At 45.2% G+C, this 17,635-nt stretch overlaps 2 long non-coding RNA genes across 2 annotated transcripts in view; one reads left to right on the top strand and one right to left on the bottom strand.

Moving 5' to 3' along the window:
• Positions 1–17,635, top strand: part of LOC137653096 (uncharacterized) — a 169,622-nt gene that overhangs the window by 66,298 nt on the left and 85,689 nt on the right. The window lies entirely within an intron of this gene.
• The window catches only part of LOC137653094 (uncharacterized), a 117,014-nt gene that overhangs the window by 65,619 nt on the left and 33,760 nt on the right, over positions 1–17,635 (bottom strand). The window contains exon 2 of the long non-coding RNA XR_011046387.1: positions 1,226–1,345. This is a non-coding gene — a long non-coding RNA (uncharacterized lncRNA). The remainder of the gene's footprint in view (positions 1–1,225; positions 1,346–17,635) is intronic.

The following is a 17,635-nucleotide window of genomic DNA, read 5'->3' as shown; positions in this document are numbered from 1 at the left end:
TAAGGAGGCTAAGCCTCCTATGTCTGCTCTCAGCCTAGCAAGGGAATCTCAATCACAATGCTAGACAGAAACAGACCCAGACTAAGAACTCTGATGTCCTGCACCTTCCTAAGCCAGACTTACTGGAAACAGGAAAGAACAGAAACACCGTAATATAGTTGTATCTAAAGTCAATTCAGATAAACCATTAGGGTTAAGCCCAAGGCTTAAGCAGAGGGAAAGGGATTGCACACATTCTCCGAGGAGGAGAGAGCAACCGGGGAGTGTGAGAAAGTATACTAGGGCCCCATAGACAACTAGCCTAGGCGCGAAGAGAATCGATTACCTAAATCACCGAAACTCACTCGTATACTATCTTAGAAGAAAATCAACATAATCTTAAATGTATAAAACTGCCTAAAGCTTCAATAAAATTTTAAAACACTCGGAAATCTGAATATCATGCAGGAAAGTACTAGGGCCAAACGACTAGGCTACAAGGTCTAGAGTAGGCCAGAATCGGCAAATCATTCGCCAAAACGAAAATACTAAAAGCATCATATAAAGAAATCATATGTTAAGCTGAATAGCTAAAATTATTAAAGCGAAACAGCCGGGAACATCGCTCTGGCTAACTAAATGACTCGTGCATGGCGAGCGACAGCGTCCAGGACGCCTCCGGTAGGCAACAGCTCTTGTAACGAAGATATCACTATCAAATTATCTTAAAATCACCAAGAGCTTACATTTATACATAAACGAGATAATACTCAACTTATCAGAGGCAGAAGAAGTTGGAGAAAGCATCATGATGTTGAAAATAATCCAAGAAATCCGAGATACCACAGGGAAAATACCGAGTTGTTGAGCTACGCAAAAAGGAATACAGATGGCGCCGTCAGTGGCGCTATGCACGCTTACGAAACAGGAGAGGAGAGGTACCTTGCGAGCGGCTCTCCTTTCTTTCTCGTTTTTCGTTTTCTTGCCACTTGACCCCTTCGAAGTGTTAATTCTGTTCGGGGTGTAGATTTCTATGTGGCGTGTCAAGAATAAGTCTCTGATATTTCGCGATATCCCTGGTTCTTTTATTCAGGGATATTCGCTCCAGGAGTTAGAATTCTGGGTACCTTAAGGTAAATTCTCTGGGAATATCACCGTAGTCATATATACCCAAGGAAGCTACCCTTTAGGAACTTCCATCAAGACGACATGGCTTGAGCCCAAAAAACATATTGTAATTACTTACTCCAAGATAACCACTTGTAGTGATTTTAGTTCTAAGGTATCAGTTGCAAAACTTTACAAAGCTCTTTGGATTCAACTTTGATGAGATTGTCCCCTCTGTGATTTCACTTTAGCAAATGCCCTAGAATGTTAGAAAATATTTTAGCAAACCACAAAATATTCACTGCGTCAGGAAAAAATAAATTACAAGTACTAAACTCTTTTCAAAATTGGCAAAGACCAATGATGGCTCATAAATTATTTATAATCACGCCTTAATATGTAACTAGATAAAAATGCGTTACATGAAAATTATTATTGACAAACCGTCTTTAAAAGTTATCCTTCAGTAACAACGTATTTGCTACTTGTTTCATAGTTGCTTTAATAATACTTACCAAAAACCCTGGAAAAAAATATCGGCATACAAGTAGCAAAAGCCATACCTCCAAGCCATTTTTGCACATGCAGAAACTATACTATTTTGATGCCAATTTTGAGCATCTTGAGCATTAATTCAAGCCTACTGAAACAGCATCCTCTATGAATAGGTTTAATTTCCAATATAATAATCCTTTCATACGATACCATGGTCACAAATATACAGTACTGTATTAAACTAATGACAAGTTAATTTCTTCTTAGTTACAAAAGATTATACAGTGCATAGTAATGTACTATACATACAATCAGTATGAACCAGTTTAAAGTGAATGAGTTGAGTAATGCAGAATTGCAACACAATTGTTGAAAGCCTCGAGGTATATTAGAAAAAAACTGACAATGATGCATTGCTATTATTTTACAAATGCTGTCCAACTGACATTAATAAAGCTTTTGAATAACAAGGTTGCTGTGGAATAAACCTTGCATAAATAACCCCAATACAATCAAGACCAAAAACTAGATTGTCATAGAAATAAATCTATAACATTGAGACTTCATTTGCAAAGTATAGATACTGTATTTCTTCAAGAACAAATTATGGAAATAACAACTATAACAAAAGTATCATCAACTACCTCTGGATATTTTACAACAAATTACATAAATGTTCAAAATTGAAAGCAGTAAAACATTGCTATCTGTCACACCTCTCCAGTGCCAGAAGATGAAGTGTAATTTCAATAAAACTATAGATATTCATCCTTAGCTTCCTATATTTCAAAGTTCCTTAAATCTACAAGTTTTATATAATCTATATTTTTCCTAGCTATACAAACCTGTGTCATTTAATGGGGTCTCCTTCTGGTTTTGTTTTCAAAAGCAAGACAATCAAAAGAAATCGGTAGATTACGTCATGTGTTGCTATGGGGAACTTCAGCTCATGAAATATCCCACTTGGATCAAGCGTTCGCTCACAGCACTTCTGGTCAAAGACTTGCAGGGTGGCTGAGGCAAGAACTTTGGTTAATGACGTGGGTTTGTATAGCTAGGAAAAATATAAATTATCTAAAAATGACAAATTCATAGATATGTTTTTTCCTAACTATACACAAGCTATTTACATAGGGTAATTACTTCGGCGTAGCTGAATGAAGAGCCATAAGAATTTTAACGAGGGTTTACTACCCCACCACTAGTTAGCGGGGGGGTAGGGAGGGGTAGCTTGCTACCCCCCCCCCCTCACACACACTAGTGAGTGCTTCACTTTTCTTAGAGGTAGGACTTATCCCGGGGGACAGGGCTGGCGGGCAAATATGTGTAAATAGCTAAGGTTTGTATAGTTAGGAAAAATACAAATTATCTACGAATTTGTCATTTGTTCCGTAACTGAAATACAAACCACGCTATTTACATAGGGTGACTCAACCCTTAGGGAGGGCGGTAAGTCCCTGCCATACTAGCTTTGGCTTTGCCCGGGGACTCCATATTCAAGTGTTTACGTACTCAGACAATAAGGAGTCCCTGCTCCTCGCTAGCATGCTGTGAAACTGCTGCGGCCTATGTAAGCTGTGTGCGAAGGTGAAAAAGTGACTCGTCCTAGGAAGTTGACCTGTAGTTCTTCAGATGGAAATCTAGGCTAGGACTCTCCCAATACCACCTTGTCAGGGTATGGGGACATGACAGTATTACACTTAATACTAGGAACACAAGGAACCATGGTTTACCTGCAGTGGTTTAAGGTCAGCTGTGCAGAGAACCCAGGATGCTGCTTTCTCCAAGGGAGGAGAGGATGAAGAAAAGAATAAGGGCCAGACATACCTTTTCATTCACGCAGACTAAAACCGGGTAACAATGCCTCAACCTTCTGCTACTTGTCCATTAAGGAGCCTGAGGTTTAGACCAGCTGTTGTGCAGCCACCACAGGGCCGATAGAAAATGTATCGAGCCTCCTGTGTGTCACGTCTTGCAGGTAGTGGACTGTGAAGGTGGTCTGACGCTTCCACACCCCAGCTTGCAGGACCTGCGTCACTGAATAGTTTCTCTTGAAGGCCAGGGACGTAGCTATGCCTCTGACATCATGTGCCCTAGGGCGACGTGACGGAGAAGGGTCAGGATTCAAGGCTAGGTGTATTACCTTGCGAATCCAGGCTGAGATGGTATTCTTGATGACCCTTCTCTTCGTTTTCCCAGTGCTCACGAACAAGGCTTGCACCTGGGGACGAACTGCAGCTGTTCTTTTAAGATATAACCTCAGACTCCTTACTGGGCAAAGTAGGAGATGGTCTGGGTAATCTGTTAAAGAACGGAGACTCGAAACCTGGAAAGTGTCAAATCGAGGGTCCGGCACTCCCGGATTCTGAGTCTTGGCAACAAACTCAGGGACGAATCTGAATGTTACCTCCCCCCATCCCCTTGAATGGGCGATATCGTATGAGAGACCATGTACAGTAGTTCGCTGACTCGCTTGGCCGAAGCCAAGGCTAGCAGGAACACAGTCTTCCAAGTAAGGTGGCGATCTGAAGCCTGGCGTAATGGTTTGTAGAGAGGTCTCTTTAGAGACCTGAGAACTCAAACCACATTCCATGGAGGAGGTCTCACTTCCGACTGAGGGCAAGTAAGTTCATAGCTTTGTATGAAAAGAGAAAGTTCCAGCGAGGAAGAAATGTCCACTCCTAGTGCCAGGAATACGGCCTTCATTTCTAGCAGGTTTATATTTAGGTACTTTTCTGATTCTGACCACAGGCCTGAGGTCCTGTGGTTCAGAACGTGGGGCCCCCACCCTTTCTTTGATGCGTCCGAAAACAACATCACGTCCGGGGGGGGGGGGGGGGGGGGGCGAGAAGATCCACTCCCTTTTGTAGGTTCTCGTCTGCCACCCACCACTGGAGGTCTGTCTGTTCCGGCTGACCCATAGGGATCAGAGTGTCCGGGGAATCGTGTCCTTGATTCCACCGGGACTTGAGTCGCCACTGGAGAGATCTCATTCTGAGGCAACTGTTGGGAACCAGACGGACCAGGGAGGAGAGATGGCCTAGGAGGCATAACCACGCCTGGCCTGGAAGTTCTCGTGTGAGGAAAGGTCTTGCGACCTTCCTCAACCTTGCTATCCTGTCATCTGATGGGAATGCTTTGGGGAGATTGGTGTCTATGACCATGCCTGGATATACCAGTCTCTGAGAGGGCTGCAGAGAGGACTTCTCGAGGTTTACCATGATCCCTAGATCTTGGCAAAGAAGCTTGTCTCGGTGGCGAAGAAGGGTTGCCTTCGAATCTGCTAGGATCAGCCAGTCGTCCAGATAACGGAGAAGACTGATGCCGATCCTGTGAGCCCATGATGAAATCAGGGTGAACACCTTGGTGAACACCTGAGGAGCTGTGGAGAGACCGAAGCACAGCACCTTGAACTGGTAGATCTTGTTGTCTAGGCAAAATCTTAAGTACTTCATTGAAGACGGATGGACTGGGATCTGGAAGTACGCGTCCTTGAGGTCTAGTGTACACATGAAATCTTGTGGTCTCACTGCAAGCCTGATCGTGTCTGCCGTCTCCATGCTGAACGGAGTCTGTTTGACAAACCCGTTCAGTGTTGAGAGGTTGATGACTGGTCTCCAGCCTCCAGACACCTTCTTTACAAGAAAGAGTTGACTGTAGAAGCCTGGGGACCCGTCCACAACCTCTTGGAGAGCGTCCTCCTTCAACATGGTCTGGACTTCTGCCCAGAGGGCTTGCCCCTTTACCGATCCCATGGTAAGGGAGCTCAATGACACTGGATTTGCTGTCAGGGGAGGTAGAGATGTTGTGAACGGGACGCGATAACCCTGACCGATCACGGAAATCATCCAGGTATCTGCCCCGAGTTGCTGCCACCTTGTCGCGCAACTTCGTAGGCATCCCCCCACTGGTGGACATGCAAGTGGACTGCCAATCCTAGTGTTTACGGCCTCGGTCGCTTCCTCTAGGATTTTTACCTCCCCTGGAGGACTTCTTGCCCCTTCTGCCCTTGGCAGGAAAGGGCTTAGACACCTTCGGCTTTGCTGCTGTTGTCTAAATTGTGTCCTTAGCTGGACGGGGCTACTGGGCTGCTGGAGGTTTGTAAGGCCTCGATGTTAGGGCCTTGTGGATGAGGGAGTCCTGATTGGACTTCCTCCACCTCTCAGCGGCTAGCTCCACGTCCTTAGGCTCAGACTCTTACCGAGAACGGAAGAGTGTCTGAGCCTGCTAACGTCAGAACTGGGGACCTTCTGGTGAAACCTCTCAGCCACTGCGTCCCGTCGTTTGAGAATCGTGTTGGCCCACAAGCTCGAGACTTGGTGGGCCAGACACTCAATGGTACGAGTGCCTGAGAGCAAGAATGTCTCCAGTGCCTTCCTGGTACTTTCTTTGGACAAATCCTCAGAACGTACCAGGATGCCGAAAGACCCCAGCCAGATGTCAAGCCACGAAGTTGCCTGCATGGTACACTTCGCCACCTTCTCCTGGCTTAGGATCTCAGTTGCAGAATAGGACACCTGCCGGTTGGAGTCTCTCTCTAGAGGGACTCCCCCAGTGAGTTCTTCCACGGAATGGTGAACTAGAAGACCCAAACAAGTCTCCTCTAAGATCTCAAAATCCCTCCTCTGATGGACTCGAGGAGGAGGGAGGAGCTTGTTACCGGCGCTGGATCTATTGGAGGAGGGAGGCAAGCTCAGAGAATGAATGAATGAATGATTTAAAGTTTTCAGGCATCCTGACATCTAAGGTCATTGACGCCGGTAACATTTAATTTATGTATACAAAAGTAAAAAATGAAATAAAATAAAAAATTAAAGAGTATTCAATTAAAATCATAAAAATTGAATGTCATAAAAGTTAAATATTTTTCAGAAGACCTGCTTCTGAAAGAAATCTAAAAATGCCACTTGCATGGTAGGACACATCATTTCCAAGAATCTTGGCAAGGATGAACCTGCCACCCTCACCTCGAGCCTCAAACAAATATCTATTCCGCAAGATGTTATAATTGGGGCATTCGGTCAACAAATGCCTTACTGTTAGAGGTACTAAACAGTTGTCACAATACGGTTGGTGTTGGCCCTTCAGCAGAAACTTATGTGTCAACCGAGTGTGACCAATACGGAGACGACAGAGACGTCTCCCATTTTCGGGGCATCATATTATACCTCCAAGGAGATATGTCATTTGTTACTTCCCTCATTTTATTGCCATCTTGACTATCCCATTGTTGTTGCCATTTATTGCAAACCAATTTCTTGATGTCAGGTAAGAAATCATTACAGGGAATGGGATACCTTCTTGGCAGCAACTCGGATGCAGCCTCCTTAGCCAGTGAATCTGCCTTCTCATTCCCGGACACACCTACATGTGCTGGAACCCAACAAAATTGAACTGTTATACCTCTCCGTCATAAATAAGGAAAAGCCATTCTAAAATCTTTAAAACTAGAGGGTTATTAGAATTAAAAACTTCCATAGCTTGAAGGACACTCCTTGCATCACTAAAAATTGTAAAATTACCCTCCTTCTCCAATGCTATTTTCTCAATAGCAGTTAATATGCCATACAGTTCGGCAGTAAATATGGAAGCGGTCAGAGAAAGTGCACCTCTACAATTAAAACCATTACTATGTACTCCAAATCCAACGCCAGCATCAGATTTGGAGCCATCAGTATAGATAACAGTTGATCCTCTATGTTCTTTAACATGTTCATTAAAAAGAGACCTGGCTTCTATGTCTGACATATTCTTCTTATCTCCAATAAAATATTTACAAAAAGATATCTCTGGTAACTTCCATGGAGGCGTTGATGATACCTTGAATGGAAGTACCTTATTTCTAATTATATCCAGACTATTTAATAATCGTTTCACCCGAAAGCCATAAGGTTGAGGAGATTTTGGGTGCAACTCAAAGTATGATGCTTGTCTTACAAGGCTTGCAGTCTGAAAGGCTAGACAGTTAGGGAGTCTTTGCAATCTAAACCAATACCGAAGAATGGAAGACATTCGTTAAAGGTCTAGAGGTAACTCTCCAGCATCAACAAGGAGACTTGGGATAGGCCAGGTTTTAAAAGCTCCAGTAGACAATCTAATACCTGCATGATGTATCGAATCTAATATTTTTAACCGGCTTGGGGTGGCTGAAGAATATACCTCACAACCATAACTAATTTTGGAAAAAAATCAAGGCCTTGTATAATTTTAAAATAGTATTGCGGTCTGCCCCCCATGATGTATGGGACAATACTTTTAAGATATTCAGAGCTTCAACACATTTAGCTTTTAGCGCTTTTAGGTGAGAAACCCATGTAAGTCTACAGTCAAATATCAAACCTAAAAATTTGGTTTCCGATACACATGGTATCCGTTGACCTTTAATGTATATATCCGGGTCTGGATGTACTCCCCGGATACGACAAAAATGGACAATGGTAGTTTTACTTGTCGAGAACTTAAATCCATTCATGTCAGCCCACTGGATAATTTTATCAATAGAGAGTTGGATTTTTCTCTCAACCATTGCCATTCTAGTGCCAGCAAATGATATTGAGAGATCATCCACAAATAATGTTGAGAGAACATCCTGGGGAATGGCTGAGGATATCCCATTAATTGCTAGTGCAAAAAGGGTTACACTCAGCACACTACCCTGAGGAACTCCTCCTTCCTGGCACTTACTCTCTGATAGAGTTTCCCCCACTCTCACTTGAAAAACTCTACGTGAAAGAAATGCCTGAATAAATAGTGGCAGCTCTCCTCTCAATCCCAATTCATGAATGGTTTTAAGAATACCATATCTCCATGTGGTATCATATGCCTTTTCAAGGTCAAAAAATACTGTAGCATGGTGCTGTTTGGAAGCAAAGGCTTCACAAATAGAAGACTCAAGTCGTATCAACACATCAGTCGATGAGTGCATTTTTCGGAATCCACATTGAATCGGTGATAAAATATCTTTCTTTTCAAGGTACCATATCAGTCTTGCATTGACCATCTTCTCCATGATTTTACTTAAACAAGATGTCAATGCAATAGGACGATAGTTTGCTGCTAAAAACTTGTCTTTACCGGGTTTTAAAAAGGCTAAAATAATGGCTAGTTCCCAAACACTTGGGTAACTATGATCATGCCATATTCTATTAATAATGCTTAAAATAAATAGCTTTGTATTAAAATGGACATGTTTAATCATTGCATATGGAATTCCATCGGGTCCAGGGGCTGTATTGTTGCAATGAGCAAGTGCGGAATCAAATTCTCTTTCAGTGAAAGGAGAATTATACGACTCTTCCCTTGTTGTTGCAAAATTTCAAATTTTCTTTTCTTCAGTGCTCCTATACTGGTGACCAGGGGCTCCTTCACACTTGCTGGATACATTTGAAAAATGATTAGCCAGGGCATTGCTAACTTCATTTGCTTCAGTTACATACTGGCCATTCACCTTCAACACTGGTGGTGGGTTGGGGGTGAATTTGCCAGCTATCTTTTTTACTTTCCTCCACACAGAAGATGGTGGTGTTCTACTGTTAATGGAGGAAACAAAACACATCCATGACTGGCGCCTTGCTTCTTTCATGGCACGACGGAACTGTGCTCTACATTTCTTGTACATAGTTAAATTCTCATCAGTTCTGCGTCTACGCAATCGTGTTAGAGATCTTCTTGTGGCTCTGTGGAGTGCAGTTAGTTCTGAAGACCACCACGGGACTGGTCGTCGTTTGAATAACCCTGTTGTTTTGGGAATTGAATTGACTCCTGCTGTATGAAGAGTTCCATTCAGTAGGTCTATGGCATCATCAACACTTTCAAACTGTTCTGCTCTCCCTTCGATTTCGCTTAGCTCGGAAAATTTAACCCAGTCTGCCTTGTCTAGATTCCAACGTGGCGATCTTTGCAAAGGCGGACCCTTGTTGGTGTTTATAATGATTGGTGCATGATCACTAGTATGCCAATCATCTAATGTCCTCCAATCAAAATCAAGAAGGCAGTTAGAGCTTGCAATTGAAAGGTCAATGCATGACAAAGTACCTGTCTGAACATGGAAGTGTGTGGGCTCTCCTGTATTAAGGAGTCCCACATCCTCATTCTCCACAATTGATGAGATAATATTGCCCCTTGTGTTGGCCAAAACATCACCCCATAAAGGATGTCTACCATTCATATCTCCCAGTAAGAGAAAAGGTTGAGGGAGTTGTTGAATGACCTCTGCTAAATCATCATATAAAATATTATCATTTGGAGGTAAGTACAGAGAGCATATTGTATATTTTCTCCCTATATCAATTTGTACAACAACTGCCTGCAGGGTTGTACGTATAGACATGGGTATTTGGGGAACATCTCGACGAATGTACACGAGACTTCCGCCATGGCTCCCTGCTTGTTGATTATATGGTGTTCTATAGCTAACATACTCTCGAGGACTAGGAGTGTTAGAATCAAGCATACTTTCCTGTAGACATACAATTATGGGGGATTGCTCGTGAATTAGGAGCTTAAGTTCTTCATATTTCGCCCTCAAACCCTGACAGTTCCATTGCAAAATGGAGGAAAAAACTATGGTTTATTTTCTGGAAGAGCTTTTAGATGAAGTCTTCCCATTAGCAATTTTTTATCTAGTGCTATTTCCCGGTGGTTTAATAGAGAGGGTCTTGATAAATATGGTTTTTTTGTTTGTGCTTTTCTTGTTGTCCTTCTGATCCAATTGTTGAGGGGGATGGTGGACCTCAACTTGAATTTCTGATTTATTTAAATTGTCTTCTGGGTGATCAGAAACATCAAGAGACAAAACATCATATTTATTTGATGTCATAACTCTAATATTTCTTATGGAAGGGGGTGAGAGAGATGGAGGTCTCTCTCTTTTCCTATTTGTAGGTGGTGAGGATCTACCAGGTTTTTGCACCTTCCCTACCACAGGTGCACCTGGTAACTTTGTTTCGGGTGAAACCTCCATCAAATCAGGCAAGGACATGGCCTGAGAGAGGTTAGTACTATTGCTGGTAATGGGGGATGAAGTTTGTATAGAAGTGGGCAGTGTCGCAGTTTTAATACACAGTGGCAAAGCCTTGGAAGGCAATATGCTTACCTTGTCACGTAAAACTTTACAATCATTAGATGATGTATTTCTTTTCTTGGAATTACTGGCAGCACTATGTGGGTTCGATGACTCCTGTGGTATATTTTCTCTTGATTTTAGTGCCTTTGCATAGCTGTTTGGTTTTTTCAGTAGTCTTTTGGCATGTCCTACACTTGTGTGTTCTACACTGGATTTGTTGAGGGCTGCTTCTTCAAACTTATAAATCTCACAGCTCCTGTCAGTTGACTTATGGTTTGAATTGCAATTCAAACAGCTGGGCTCAAGTGTACACTCTCCATGATAAGGACTGGCACAGATGCTACACATTTTTTAATTTTTACAAACTTTAGAAGGATGTCCAAATTTGAAACATTTGAAGCATTGTAAGGGCTTTTGTTTAAAAGGTCGAACTTTTATTCTTTCATTTTCAATATCGATGTGGAAAGGCACATCAGCATCCTGGAAAGTAAGGATAATCATTGACGTCCCAGGAATCTTATGCACTTTCCTCACTGTTAATGGGCACATGGCTAGTATTTCCTCTTCTGTAAATTCATACAGATCTTTATTGAAGACTACTCCCCTTCCGTAACTAAAGTTTAGGTGGGGTTTGACATCTAACATATCCTCATCACTGCTTGTCATAAGGTTAGACAGTATTACTGATTGCGTGTATGATTTTGCATGGATTAGGAAGCTATTTTTCCCAAAGCGAGATATATCACCTGGTGCAAGGGTTCCTACCTTTTTCTGAATTAGTTTGCTAATTTTAAAATAATTCCCATTACTCCCTTTAGGCTCAGCAACAAGCCACATTGGTGGTTTTGGCTTTCTTTGGGGGAGCATAGTTAAATCGATATCTTTCTCAAACCAGTCAGCAGGTCTATATACATCCAAACTGTTTGGTATCTTATCACATAGGGCACCCATGACATTAAGTTATTAATTTTGATATCATTGATGTTACATATTGCGTTGAATGCTTCTTCATGATTGTTATAAGTTATCCATGAATGCCATTTTTCATTTTCAAGTTTCATTCTAATTTCTTTTATCACTCCATAGCATCTAAATGCTTTATATATCATATCATAATCAGTATTTATTGGAATTTGGGTAACATGAAGGATTCGGAGTTTCCGTTTGTTACCCGACTTAATTGGGTTTAAAACATGAGTAGAGGGGTCCTTTTTTGTTCCTAGGTCGTCAACAGAATTTTCCTTAATTGAATTAGCAGAGGTCGTCAACAGTGCCGGGGGAGAGTCAGCGTATCCAGGGGATGGGGGTTCATTACTTAAAGAATCCATTAGACGAGAGAGTGAGAGAAAAGGGTTAGTTTGATGTACCTGCTCGAGAATGTTAGGCCATCACACATCAGAAAGGAAATTTGCACTCTCCACTATCGGCACAATGAGAGTATACTTCCCAGATGGTCCACTCCATACCCTACCCGAAGGATAGCATCAAAACAGATATAGAGGCACAGGTGTAAGCTGAACCCGCCTGTTAGGACTGAGACCAAGAAATTATGGAATCATCCTCCCATATCTGTAATGACGGGCTTCCGGCCAAAAGCCAAGAGTCCTACCCCAAGCATCGGATCCCCCTGGATTCCGAAGACCCAACACTTGAGAATAGTTCCGCCAAAAAGGTCCAAACCATCTTCGGGATGGCTGAAATCATCCAATACTCTCACATATAGCTTTGAGTGCAAACACCTCCCAACCGTGACACCTCCTCCCACTCATCAAAGCAGGCAGCAATAAAGGATGTATGAACATCCCCGCCGGGGCTACAATAGATGTAGAAACATCCAAGCCATAGGGGGAAAAAAAAAAAAAAAAATATATATATATATGTACATAATATATACACATATATAATGAGGGAAATTTTTCTCATAGAGTTTGGAAAGCAAGACGAAAGAAAGTTCATGAAATTAGGATAAGGTCGAAGTAATATTGAGAAAAAGAAAAAGGTGAAAGAGAGAAATTTAGATTCGAACTGGGGGAGCAATTTCCCCAAGTTCGAGAGCCCTCTTGCCCGTCACCAAGTTTCAGCACAGGAATGAAATGCCGTGCTGAAGCTCAATGACTTCATCAAGGCATTCTCTCATTAAGAGGGGCAAGCTCAGAGAGCTGGCCCTCGACCTTGTCTCTGGCACTCTTCATCCCCTGTGACCAGGGCAAAGCTGCGCTGGCCCAAGAGAGTTTCTGGGTGCCGTAGATTCGGTCCAGAACCGTATCCTTTCCCTCACGAGGAGGAATCTATGGGTCTGGAATCCCGTTAGGTTCCTCATGAGGGTCAGAACTTGCTAGAACGCATGTTCTGACTCTTGGTGCTCTCCTCCTGAAGGACTGGCAGCAAAGTCTCCCGTCCCCAGTGGCTCTTCCTGGGGAGTCTCGCGGACGTTCTCCGAAGGTCTATCTGGTTCCTGTCTGATCCTTGTCGAAGACTTAAGGACAGTCTTCGAGGCCTTCGGTTCCCTCCTGGGAGGGATACAGGACACCAGTAACGATGGATGCAAGACTTTCCCCACCTCTGTACGAGAAGACTTCTCAGGAAGAGGCGGAGTTTCCCCCATTGGTGCGATGGGGGAATGGACCGGCTCTTCCGACTCTCCTGAGAATGGGTAATACTCATCCGCAGGGGAGGGAGAGAAAGTCTGAGGGGGGAAGGAGCCTTGCGCAAGGATTTGCGAAGAGACAGGATAGCCCTCGGAGAAGTTACCACGGAGGGGACTCCTCTCTTCCTCTTCAGGGGGGAGGAAGCTGCCACCGATTTGTGACTCAAGTCAGAGAGAACAGGATTCATAGCCTGCATAAGAGCTCTGACTATGGTACCAAACCAGGGCTGCTGACTGACAGTCGCACTGTCAGACACTCCCTCTGGAGGGAAGGGGATCGTTCGATCCCTTGGAGGAGTCGACAAAAGAGGGTTCGCCTGATGAGAAGCTGAAAAAGAAGAAGAGTCCTTAGACCTGACCGGAAACCTCCCTCCAGCGAGCGCGCTGTTCTGCGCTTGCGGGGAGGGGAACGAGACGATGACCTGTCTGCCTGGAGCCCAGTTGCAACTCGTGCGTGATAGCGTTGGCGATCGGGGCGCTGATCACGCTGGTGATTGCGTGATGAGTCCTGTTCTGGGTCGCGCGCGAAAGAATCGTGCTCAGCAGGAATTTTGGGCGTGGGCAGGCGAAACAGAGGGCGTGGGAGCGAGGGCGCGCAGGAGAAGGCGGGGGCGGGGGCAGGGGCGCGGGCGCGCAGGAGAAGGCGGGGGCACGGGCGCGCGTAGGAGATGGCGAGGCGTGTGGCGCACAGGAGCTGGTTTATGAGGCGGGGTTGAAGGTTGGATGCGAGGGCGCACAGTAACCTGATGTGGTACTGGTGGGCGCGAGTGCGCAGCAGTACGTGGGCGCGTGTCTGTAAAGAGAGGGCGAGGGCGCGATTGCGCAGCCTCGTGATAGCACGAGGGTGAGTTTGCGCGCAGAAGAGCGCTGCGTAGATTACGCAGGTACCTTAGGCGATCGTGAGATAGCTGGGTGCGCAGGCCATCGTGGGCCCGCATGGCGCGCATCAGGATGTGGGCGCGCAGGTGTGCACTGTTGCGATGGGCGCGCAGCAGGAATCGAGCGCGTAGGTGTGCGCTGTTGGGTTGGGCGCGCATCGCGCGCAACTGGAACCTTGCGCGCAGCTGGAACATGGCGTGCAGCTGGAAGGTGAGTCCAGGGGTACCTGTGAGCGCCCGTGCGCTAGCTTAGGCACCTCCTGGACTGCGCGTTGAGATGTGGAAGCGTGCTGGCGCGTTGGTGAGCGCATGTGCGCTGTGTCAGGAACTGCTCGTGATTGGCGCGCATCACTCCTCATAATAGAAGAGCGCTGGGGGTCTAGAGGCACCTGTGAGTGCTTGTGCGCTAACCTAGGTGCCTCTTGGACTGCGCGTGGTACAGGAACTGCAGGGCGCTTGTGCGCAGCCGAGCACGTCTGCGCAGGTGGGCGCGGGCGCGCTAAATTAGGAACTGCTGGTGGGCGCGGGCGCGCAGAAGGTTGTGGGCGCGCAGGGGAACCCTGTCGCGTAACAGGAACAACTGCACGCACGCTCAGGTGAGCGCTGTAGCGCTAAGTCTGGATCAGCAGCAGAAGGGCGCGCAGGTATAACCTGGCGCTTAAGGTTTTGAGGCACAGTTTTGCGCTCAAGACCCTTATGCCCCAAAGGGACCGGTGCCTGCGCAATGACAGGTTTTGTCGGCACATATAGCGCATCAGCATCCTTGAAGGGTGACGGCAGGTCAGCAGGTCTGGAGGGAGACTGGTCACAGGGTCCTGAAGGACGACCTTCCTCCGAAGGGGATCGCGAACGATCTCAGGAGAGGTCTAAGGTGGTAGCTGGTAGGAACGGTGAACCGCGAGTTGTCTCCTCCGCAGAGGACTGCGGGGATGACGAGCCGAAGAAGTGCCTTCTAACTCCCTTGTGAGGAGAAGGAAGACCTCTACGGCGAAGGGGAGGATGAGCCTTCCGCCTTATACGCCCACGACGGGCCATTGGATCAGCAAGCTGACCTTCATAAAGCCTCCGTAGAGGAGTCTCTGTCAGTGAACTCCTTCGAGGGGGAGAATCACCTGCAGGAGAGACCGTAGGACTTAGTTCCTCCCTCGAAGGATGTTCTGAGGGGGAACCTAAGCCTTCAGCTACCTCAGCAACAACAGGCACGGGTGTTTGAACAGAAACACTCTATGCCTCCGTTACAACAACGTCAACGACAGACAAAGGATCTATCCTTGCTGTCGTCGGCGATTGTTTAACGGCTACACCTAGTTTGATCATGTCAAACAGGGCTTCCCTGGAGGGCGAACCCTGAAGCCCCAAGGAAGCCCAAAGCTGTAATGAATCAGAGCTATTCACAAACAAATGAGAAACAATATCCTCCTCCCCCTGCCTCGCTATGGGAGGCAACTACCTCTCCCGCACCCCGGGATCGGTCAACAGCAATACGGTCTACGCTATCACTCGCCGGCCTCTCGGAAGAGACCAATCGAGTGGGAGCTTCGGAGGAGGAAAGGGCTACGGAAGAAGCAGCCTTGGAATTTTCTCTCTTCTGAGAAACCTCTGAAGGAGAAATATCCCTTTTAGACTTCTTCTTGCGGCGCCGGGCAAACCTCTCCCACTGGGAGGTAGACCACTCCCTACACTCAATACATACGTTACCGCTATCACACCGTTGGCCCCTACAGTGAGGACATAAGGTGTGGGGATCAGTGTCGATGGCCGACAAAGGTCCCACAAGGGCGGCCAGGTAATCCAGGACACGTACGCATATTAGAATAATAGAGGCCAACTTCAAACACACACTGTAGAAAAGAGAAAGCAAAAACAGATTAATGGCAGTCAAAAGAGAGGGAGAGAGCAGACACGTCTGATCGCCTCCCGAGCCAAAAGCAAAGTGGAGCACTCACTAGTGTGTGAGGGGGGGGGGGTAGCAAGCTACTCCTCCCTACCCCCCGCTAACTACCGGTGGGGTAGTAAACCCTCGTTAAAATTCTTATGGCTCGTCATTCAGCTACGGCGAAGTAATTACCCTATGTAAATAGTGTGGTTTGTATTTCAAGTTACGGAACAATTTATAGTTTACTCCTACGTGGATACAAACTTTTGAGTCATTTAATGGCAATTCTTCCTTGGGCGGAAGAAGTCTCCGTGAGCTAGGAGGTCTGTCCCTTCCTCTAGATACAATTACTTTAGTATTAGCAAGAGATCAAAGTGAATTATTTGTGAACAGTCCTTTGTAGAGAGCTTTGCCCGGATGAAGTGATATGAACATTAGGTGGGTTGTGATATTTGTACATATTACGCTATACAATATATCATCAATATATCATTCACACAAATATGACAAATTTGGAAATAATTTGTACTTTTCCTCAACTAACACAAACCTGGAGTTATTTACGTAGATATTCTTTCAGCAAAGCTGGAAGGAAGGCGTTAGACTTTCAATGCAAGGTGGCAACCCTACGTAACCACTGTATTGGGTAGGTAGAGGGTGGCTGGGGGGTACAGCCACCTATATCTACTCACTCATCAGTAAAGTACGTCACAATTTTATTGCAGGCAGGATTTATGGGAGAAAGGTGATGGCGGGACTATTTATATAAACTTCAGGTTTGTATTATTTATGGAAAAATAAATTATCTCCGAACGTCATTTGTTCCCACACTAACAAACTTTATGTTACTTATGAGGATGACACGCCCTTGGGTGGGTGGCGAGTCGACTACTGGTTTAGTCATTGACCTGGGTTTGCCTCGTATAGTACTGCATTAGACTAATCTAAGATAACCTTGCCACCTCGCTTATCAATACAAAGTGAGAATGATGGCAGCCTGAGCAACTCTTGTACTTGGGCGAGAGAGCATATGAATGTCTAAGTAAGAATATTCCAAGTATTAAATAGGAATCTTGCACAAATACAAACTTTTCCCAATGACTACCTTGCAGGAAGCATTGGAGACATGTAAAAGTATATCAATATAAACTATACAGTACCTGTACTTAGTTACACAAGGGAAATGGTTATTATCTGCAGAGGTTGAATCCAGCTTGCAGAGGGACCCATGGCGCTGTACCCAAAGAGAGGGGGAGATAAAGAAAGGGAAAAGCCAGACTTACTTCCATTTATCCCAGACTTGTACCCGGGTAACCAATGCCTTCAACCATCTACTACTTGTCCAACAGGGAGTCCAAGGAATTCTAAATCACTTTAGATAGAAAACTTATCAAGTCTCCTGTGGGTCATGTCTTTGAGATAGTGGACAGCGAAGGTCGTCTAACACTTACACCCGCCCTTTTGTAACACTTGTAGCATTGAATAATTGCGTTTGAATGCCATGGACAAACTGATGCCCCTGACATCGTGAGCTCTAGGTCTTCGAGCTGGAGTAGGGTCAGGATTCAGAGCACTGTGTATGACTTTGC

This window comes from Palaemon carinicauda, chromosome 14 (genome assembly GCF_036898095.1).
Source record: "Palaemon carinicauda isolate YSFRI2023 chromosome 14, ASM3689809v2, whole genome shotgun sequence".
In the NCBI taxonomy this organism is placed as follows: Eukaryota; Metazoa; Arthropoda; class Malacostraca; order Decapoda; family Palaemonidae; genus Palaemon; species Palaemon carinicauda.
The sequence above is the reverse complement of the archived record's forward strand: the minus strand, read 5'-3'. Positions and strand labels throughout refer to the sequence as shown.